Below are 7,634 nucleotides of genomic sequence, written 5' to 3'. Positions count from 1 at the left end.
ATTGACTAAAATGTATATGTAGCAAGCTTTATTTTTTCATAAAGAGTTATTGCTTTTATCACAGTTTCAAGCAAGACAGTGTTTGTAGAATTGATCGAGACTGGTTCATAGAAGGCAATAAGCCATGTTCTCCATTGTTCTGCAGCTTGTACTACCGTTTACACATGTGCAAACGGAGTGCAAGCACCACTGCATCAGACTAGAACTGGTCTACACACACACACACCCACACACCCACACCCACCCCTTACTATTGGAAACATCAGGACAATGGCAAACAAATCTGGCCCACAAATTGGTCCAAAAGTGGAATCAGTTATCTGTCATTAAAGTTGCATCTCCCAGCCAAATTAAGCTCATTTCATGCTATACTGATTAGCTTCACCATAAGGATGGTAGTGAAATTTGATGCCTAGAGACAACCTGGAAGTGAAAGGTGTTATTGTGCAAGCTGAATGAGAAACCCATGCTATTAAAATGACCTGACATGATACAGTGGCTATGATGCAAAGTTCTGGTTCCCCCTTCATTGTGCAGAACTGGAAGGAGCAGTAGAAAGGATTAAAGTCTTAGAAAGTCTCTTCTCATAAGAAAAATCTAACAAGAGGAGATATTAGACGTATACAGAATAGTGAATGGTCTAAGATCAGGTTCCTTTGTTTAGTTGCAGAAGGGGATAGCCACCTATATTGAAAGGCACTGGTCAAAATAAATGTGCATTTATATTTAGCACATTTAATTAATGTGTGGATATTTATGTCTGAAGAGTTATTGAGGTAAAGGTCTTAAGGCTACATCTACACTGTGCAGTGTTGTGCAATAGGATATGCAAATGAGGCATGGAGATGAATATTGCTGCACCTCATTTGCATATCTAGTGAGCCACCATTTTGCGGCACAAACTTTTGCCCAAGAAGGAGCTGTCTGCACTGCTCCTTCTTGCACAAAAAACCCTCTTGCACAGAGCTGTTCTGCTGCTTATTTTCAGGAAGAACAGCTCTGCTCAAGAAGGGTTTTTTGCACAAGAAGCAGCAGTGTAGACAGCTCCTTCTTGCACAAAAGCCTGTGCCACAAAAATGGCAGCTCATTAGGTATGCAAATGAGGCAAAGCAATATTCATCACCACACCTCATTTCCATATCTTCTTACACAAGAGCATGCAATGTAGATGTGGCCTACGAGTTTTAAAAAAATAGATATCCTTTCAGTATAAAGGGAACCAAAGCTAGTGGGCTACGCAAGCTCCACAGAACTCCAGTGCCAAGTGGCATCCTGAGAGAGAAACTGTCAATGTGATAATCAGTGCTGGGGCAGTTTTGGGTTCTGCTTTTCTAGCAAAGCCATTTGGTATTTCGGCTCTCCCCCCTCGATTTCTTGTTATTCCAGCTCCAGGGCCCTGATTCTGGGCTCCTATTTCCAGTTGCTTTAGCTCCATGATTCACATGTTCTTTCTCTGCTGCCAGGAGTCTGAACAGCTTTAGCTTCGCAATTTTACTGTTTGCGCACACACACACACACGAGAAGCTACTTGGAAACTAATGAAAGGTTATTTCTAGATATTACAATAATCCAAGCAATCGTTCACTAGTTTTCATGAACATTGTCACTAAATGCATTATTCATTATTTCCATTTTAGGGAACTGAAACTTTATAGCTAGGCTGAAGCAGCATGCTAACTTTAAAGGATGGGTCATTGTGTTCAACAATGGAAGAATCTACAGATCCATGCTGTGATGGAAACATTTACCAGACTGCTTTCCAGGAAGACATAAAAATGATTCCCAAGAGTGTTCCTGTATCTCTGGACTGATGGATTCTGATAGGGTGGAATTCAGAACCAGTGGGCAGAGAGCCACAAAGCCATTTTAGGTAACCCAGACTGAGGCTACGGCTACACTGCAGTTTTTTCCCCTGGAAGAAGATATGCAAAATTGGACTTGCATTTTTTCCAGTTCTTTGTGGAAGAGATTTTGACGGGGTCAAATGTCAGAACTTCCCCCCCTTTTGCAAGACCCCTTATTCCCCATAAATAGAGGTTTATAGGGTCTTGTGAAAGTTTTTTTCCCCAGAAATTTGGCCCCATCTACATGGGGCCAAATCATGGCAAAACCTCTTCTGCAAATAGAATCAGAAGATGTGCAAATGCTGGGGGTAGAAATAGGGAGGAAGTGGAATACAGACAGAGGCAGCTATCACAAGCACTGACAAACCTTGATGATTGTTATCAAGGTGCTTTCTGCAGTGTTCCTTCAGGACAGTCTCTATTTTATTTGTAGAAGAGTATTTGCTGCCCCAGAGGCAGTCACTGCCACATAAGGAATCCACAGGTCCAATTCTGGAGGTATTGGTGGCATAGATGGGGATGACTGCCATAACTACAGCAAAGCAATTAATGTCTTAGCTGTTCTGAAGACAGGGGTGCTTAAAATTATTGACTCCAAAATGGGAGTAAATTTGTGGAGTCATTTGTCAAAGAAGCATACAACCTGCTGGATGTTGATCAGAAGTTTCCCATTCTTCATCATCTAGCAGCAGGACAGATTAAACAAATGACTAGACCCATCAAATGCATTCACTTCTTTTTCTTAGTGTGTAACAGGCAGCAATCAGAATGAAGTATTACCATTTACACTAATTTACATCAAACATACACAAAAACTTTTCCTCATGCAAGGCTTTAAAGGGAAAGCTAAGGAGATTGTGAGGGGTGTGAAAAAGCTCCTACATAAGTTCAGTGGGTCCTGCACTTTCAGGTGGATTTACTTGCCTCAGAGGCTCATAGCAGCCCCCAATTTTAGGCACCACACCTGAGCTACGTCTACACTGGCATGAATTTCCGGAAATGCTTAAAATGGAATACTATTCCATTTTCAGCTTTTCCGGAAAAGTGCATCTACATTGGTGGCGCGCTTTTCCGGAAAAGCAAAAGCCCGGAACCATTTTGAAAAGGGCAAAGGCCACCAGACCTTTCCGGGGGCGGGGCCGGAGCTCCGTCCAGACGTGTGGTTAAAGGGGTCTCACCGGGCAGCCGTTGGTCTCGTGCTCCCGTGCCTTGTGACCTCTTCCAGGGACTGGCACCCTTCACAGGGTCGGTGGTTGCCCTGTGAGTTTTGGGGACACCACCCTTTGGCCCCCCAACTGCTTTTCCCAGCGTCTTCTTTTTTCTGCCCTGCTCTGTCTGCCATGGAGCTGTAGGTGGCCATGTTTCTGGACCTGTACAGGTGCCTGGAGCTCGTGCTGCAGGCTGGTGCCCTGGCGTTCATATACCAGGAGGCAGAGATAGCCTTGGACTCCCTCCTCCGGCTCGGTGGGACAGTTGATGGGGGGGTGCTGGCAGGTGTCCACAGGGACACCTTGTGGGGCTGGCTCGCCCAGAAAAGAGTGCAGCCTCTCAAAATAGGGGCAGGCATCGGGTCCTGCTCCCCTCCCCTCCGTGGCCCGCACGTACGCCAGCCGCAGCTCCTTCACCTTGGAGCGCACCTGCTCGCAGTTGCAGCTGGGGTGGCCTTGCTGGGCCAGGTTCCGTGCCAGCCGGGTGTACAAGTCGGCGTTCTGGCGGCAGGACTGCAGGTCATGGAGACCCTCCTCCTCCTCCCACAAGTCCAGGAGGGTCTCCAACTCCCTGGGGGTCCAGGATGGGGCCCTGTGTTTCCGGCCCCTGGGGGCTTCCTCCCCTGCCCCGGGTGATGGTGGCTGACGACCACCTGGAGCTGCCATGCCTGCACTGAGGTGGCTGGGCAGCACAGTTGCCACATGGCAGAGCTGGGAAGGGTGGTCTCCAGGGGGCTCCTGCCACGTGCGGCCAGTAGCGTGCGGGCTCTTTAAGCGCTCAGGTAACGCGTAAGTCCGCAGCTTCTACGGGGTCTCCCGCCGTCCAAACCGCTTTTTTACGTTTCTTCTGCTTTTCCAGAAAAGCGGTCTACACTGGCCCTTTTCCGGAAAAGCTTTTCCAGAAAAAAGACTTATGCCCAAGCGGGAGCAGAGTACAGTTTCCGGAATAGCGGCTGATTTTGTACAGTACAGTGTCGATGCTTTTCCGGAAATTCAAGCAGCCAGTGTAGACAGCTCACAGCTTATTCCGGAAAAGCGGCTGCTTTTCCGGAATAAGTGGCCCAGTGTAGACACACCTTTAAGGTATTAGTTTTCTGAACTCTTTTAATCTTTGGCCAGTGTATGGAAAGGGGAAAGCTTTCTAGTCCAGCTATGGGCCCTATAATAGCAGCTAGCTATGTGAGTTCCCAACACCTATACAAGACAACACCAACATCCCAGGATACTTTCCCCCTCACCTTTTTTTCCCTCTGATTCCTCCTCCTAGGGTCCACTTGCTGTGCCTTCTCCTTCTCCCAGCACTTTCCTCTACCCACTCAAGTACACAGACCCACCACCACCTGCAGGCAAAATCCTTTTATAGCCAGTTTCAACTGTTTTCCCTAATTAATCTCAGGTGTCCTAATCAGCCCAGACTTGCCTGACTCCATAGGCCTGCTCAATAGATCCCAGGTGTTCAACTGCCCCTGACTGTTTCTGCTGGTTCTAAACCAGCCCCTTCTGATTATCCTGGGAACAGAGATCTCTTCAGTCTGAGGCTTATATACAATTTCTCCACTACTTTTTTGTAACCTTTGGATCTGACCAGGTCACAGAGGATATAAATGAGATGGTTCCTGTCCATCTGGTTACAATGGCTCTGTCAGAGGCCATGGTTCAGAACATGCAGATGCAGAATTTACAGATTCAAAAGACCATGATAGCAATTGATAAGGCTGAACTACAGAAGATCATGGCACAGTTCAATGCCAAAGGAAACTGAAGAGAGCATCAAGTGGAATTGAAAATCATGATCCACGCTCAGGCTCCCTACTATTATTTTCCAAAGACAAAGTGGTGCAGCCAGCTTAATGTTGCATTGAGTTAGCCATTCTGTATACTTGTTAGACCTGAAATATAACAGGCACAGTTGGTCTCATGCTTTTGTCCCTTTCTGTCTTACAGGTTTTATAGCCATGAAGAGGTAGAGGCTTACATCACCATGAGTATGTCTAGACTGCATCCCTTTGTCAGCAGAGGGATGCAGATTAGTCAGGTCGACATTGCAAATGAGGCAGGGATTTAAATATCCTGCACCTAATTTGCATAAAAATGTCCATCGTGTTTTGCCGACTCAGCACTTTGTCAGCAAAAAGCGGCAGTCTAGAGGGGGATCTGTCAAGAAAGAAAGCCTTTTTCAACAGATCCCTTATGTCTCCTGCAAGGTGGTTTACAGGATCTGTCGAAAAAGGCTTTCTTTCTCGACAGATCCCCCTCTAGACTGCTGCTTTTTGCTGACAAAGTGCTGAGTCGGCAAAACACAATGACCATTTTTATGCAGATTAGGCATGGGATATTTAAATCCCTGCCTCATTTGCAATGTTGACCTGCCTAATCTGCATCCCTCTGCTGACAGAAGGATGCAGTCTAGACAGACTCCATGTGTCCTGGTATGGAGAATGCAGAAATATTACAGTTGGTGATTCCCTGGTCCCAAGACCAGTACAGAAGTATGACAAACTCCATCTGTATCATAGGAACAAATTTTAAAAATTACTTCTGTTTGCAACTGAATGGGATGTATCTACTTTGCTGGGAACTTTGTCTTGTTTGAACACTGAGTAGCAGAGTTGTTGACCTGAATCCCACGACTTGAACTTGAGTCTGACTTAAGTCACCTAGGTGACTCAACTTGAGACTCGAAAAATTGTCCAAAAATGCCGATATTTGATGGCTTGTACAAAAGTGACTTGACATTTTTTAAATTAAGACTTGAGACTCGACTTGGGACTTGACTCAAAAGTGACTTTAGGGACTCGGGACTTGACTTGAGACTTGACAATGACTTGAAGACAACACTGCTGAGTTACTATCAGTTGCAGTTAGAGAGCTACAAGGGATGTGTGCAGATGCTATCTGTGGGCAAAAATAGACAGCTGGAGAAGGGTCATGGCAAATAATAAATACTATGCTACATCCCACATCCAATCAAGTACTTCTAACATTGAGGGTGGCATAGGAGTGAAGAAGCTATTTAAAACTGAAACATTGGCAACCCAAACTAAAGTTGCAGTTGATACCTTTACTTCTGTACATTTTGTTATAGATTTCAATGCTTAAGGTGGAAATAGGAATTGACACAAGGAGGATGGCCATAAGGCACTCTTGGCTGCCTGGTCTCTGGTAATCCTCAAAGAGCCCTGCGCCAGAGCTTGGTGAAGTGGGAGAGCTCAGGCTTTCCTACCAATCCCATTTTACACTAAAGAGAAACTGGTCCTCTAATCACTAGGGCCGTGTCCAGACTCAGGGGTTTTTTCAGGAAAAGTAGCCTTTTCCCGAAAAAACTTCCCCTGCGTCCAGACTCAAGCCGCGTTCTTTCGAAATTATTTCGAAAGAACGCGGCTTTTCTTTCGATGGCGGTAAACCTCGTTTCACGAGGAAGAACGCCTTCTTTCGAAAGTTCCTCTTTCGAAAGAAGGCGTTCTTCAATGTAAATAGGGCTTCTTCAAAAGAGAGCATCCAGACCCGCTGGGTGCTCTCTTTCGAAAAAGCGGATTGCTCTTTCAAAAGATCCGCCTGCAGTCTAGACGCGATCTTTCGAAAGAGGCTCTTTCGAAAGATGCTTTCGAAAGAACCTCTTTCGAAAGAAGCCTGCAGTCTAGACATAGCCTAGGCAATGCTTCCATCAAGCACCAACCACCATACCTCCCTTTTCCATTATTACCACAGATTTGGTACAACTAGAATCATTGGTGCCCAATGCCCAACTAATGGGTAAGCAATAGAAAACTGGGGACATTACTGTATTGGTAGTGAATAAATCCTGGTGAGTTTGCATCCTCTGATTCATACTTTAGGTCAATTTTAATGGTGACTCAACTACTGTGGTCTTGGACATGTCCTTCTTTTCTGTCTGCTACCTGTGTCGTTGCATCTTAATGAAGGTGTAGTGGCTGCAAAACTTTCATATGCACAGGTTCTCATTCATGGACTGTGTTCAGAGCTTGCCCCAGCCCTCCAGCTCAGTGACACCTGAATGAGATCTGTACTGACTGTGGAGAATAAAGTGATGATCACTCCATGGAAACTTGCAACTTAAAGGTTTGCAGAGATTTTTTTTAAAGAGCTGTGAAGCTTTATGGGATGCAGATGAAATTATAGGCTATAGGATAAAGAACATGATTACAGAACATGGAAATCTTATTATTCCCAATCACCTGTGAGGCACTGCAAAACCTCCCCAAGATATCCTGTGGTTGATAGGTACACCCATTGCATTGCTTTCTTCATCAGTGCAAGCTCAGTTAGTTAGTGTATGTCTACACTACAATGTTAGTTCGAAATAACGGACGTTAGTTCGAACTAACATTCATAGGCGCTACACTAGCGCTCCGCTAGTTCGAATTTAAATCGAACTAGCGGAGCGCTTAGTTCGAAATAGGAAAACCTCATTTTACGAGGACTAAGCCTAGTTCGAACTTACTAGTTCGAATTAAGGGCTGTGTAGACCCTTAATTCGAACTAGTGGGAGGCTAGCCCTCCCCAGGTTTCCCTGGTGGCCACTCTGACCAATACCAGGGAAACTCTATTGCCCCCCTCCCGG

The sequence above is a fragment of the Pelodiscus sinensis genome, chromosome 20 (genome assembly GCF_049634645.1).
Source record: "Pelodiscus sinensis isolate JC-2024 chromosome 20, ASM4963464v1, whole genome shotgun sequence".
Lineage (NCBI taxonomy): Eukaryota > Metazoa > Chordata > Testudines > Trionychidae > Pelodiscus > Pelodiscus sinensis.
This window is presented reverse-complemented; position numbering follows the sequence as displayed.